Source organism: Macrotis lagotis, chromosome 5 (genome assembly GCF_037893015.1).
Source record: "Macrotis lagotis isolate mMagLag1 chromosome 5, bilby.v1.9.chrom.fasta, whole genome shotgun sequence".
NCBI classification, from domain to species: Eukaryota; Metazoa; Chordata; class Mammalia; order Peramelemorphia; family Peramelidae; genus Macrotis; species Macrotis lagotis.
Window position 1 is genome coordinate 207,301,842 of NC_133662.1, and position 1,628 is coordinate 207,303,469.

Consider the following 1,628-nt stretch of genomic DNA (forward strand, 5'->3'; position numbering starts at 1 on the left):
AGGTGGCACAGTGGGGCAACTAGGTGGTACAGTAAAGAGAGCACTGGCCCTGGAGTCAGGAGCAACTGAGTTCAAATCTGACCTCAGACACTTAATAATTGCCTAGATGAGTGACCTGGGGCAAGTCACTTAACCCCATTTCCTTTTTTAAAAACCCTATAAAAAAGAAGATGAAAATTTTGGGGAAAATATATATTTTAGACCAAGATTTTGCAAATTCAAAAGAAAAAAATTTCTGTATCCCAGATGCCAAATACCCACTCTTTCTCAGTAATATAATTAAATGAATATAACGAAATGCATATAATCATAAATCAGATCTATTATATTGGTTATCAACTTTTAAAACTATTTAAAAGTTCACCAATTCATATTCTAATATTGAAAGTCATTTTGACTTATATTTGGCCTATTATTCCCATTCTGCTTATCAGGGGAGGTGTCATCCAGTCCTCTATTTGTTCCTTAGTCAAGTCACCATCCTTTAGAAATTGTCATGTTCTTGCTACTTTGAGTCAAGAGTTCAACCTATTTTGTTGAAGATGACATAGATGAATTTTCTTAAGTTACCTTTAAAACTGAGTTCATCTTGAAACTATTTCTGATTTTCAGTGACCAGCCTGTCAATCTGTTATGACCTTGATTTATAATAAACTTCTTTTAAGCTATTTCCTGAATTTTATCTCATTAATAATCAAGGTAAAAGTTTAACGAAAGAATTTTTCTTTTAACATTATAGTAAGAGGTGGCAAGTCTGGGAAACTGGTTACAGAGCTGAAAGGGGCTCTGGGAATATGTCCTATTTTCTTCTGTGCCTTCCCACAGAAAATTGGGGAAATAAAAGAAAACTGAACAATTGAAATTTGTGGAAACAATCCTTTATTCTCCAGAGCTATCTAGAAAAATAAAACAATTCATTCGGGAGGTGGCAGATCTGTCTCCCACAAAATTGTCTGTATGAAGGAAAAAGTCTGTTTCTAAGCATTTAACAATCTGTTACTATATGCCAATCATTGTTAGAAAGTTATGGACTGGGTGGCTAGGTGGCGTAGTAGATAAAGCACCCTCCTTGGAGTCAGGAGTACCTGGGTTCAAATCCGGTCTCAGACACTTATTACCTAGCTGTATGGCCTTGGGCAAGCCACTTAACCCCATTTGCCTTACAAAAACCTGAATGAATAAATGAATGAATGAATGAATGAACAGATGAATGAATGAATAGATAGATAGATAGATAAAAAGAAAGTTATGGACCCAAAACAAGACAGCAATTCTTGAGGGCAAGGATTATCTTTTGTCTTCCTTTAATTTTCCATTCTTCACAGATTTGTGTCATCCTTGCACAGGGGCCATGCTAATCTTCTCTATATCATTCCAATTTTAGTATATGTGCTGCCCAAGCGAGTACTGAATTTTCCATTCTTAACAAGGTAATTAATAAATATCTGTTATTAAAGTTAGATCGAAGTCAAGTCTATCTGGAATCTTAATACCTGTTTTCTAATTAACAAATAAATTTTAATTTTACCTTTTTACTTACCACATTTTTCTCCTTGATAAAATTATTTGCATATGTTGTAGTCAATGTAGTGCTGAATTGCAAGTATGTAATTACTGGTTATTTAAAA

General features: G+C 34.1%; 1 non-coding gene across 1 annotated transcript; it reads right to left on the reverse strand.

Moving 5' to 3' along the window:
* Nucleotides 1-1,303: 1,303 nt before the first annotated feature.
* Nucleotides 1,304-1,408, reverse strand: LOC141490250 (U6 spliceosomal RNA). Its single transcript, XR_012469109.1, has one exon. It is a non-coding gene; the product is annotated as a U6 spliceosomal RNA (small nuclear RNA).
* Between the last annotated feature and the right edge of the window lie 220 nt (nt 1,409-1,628).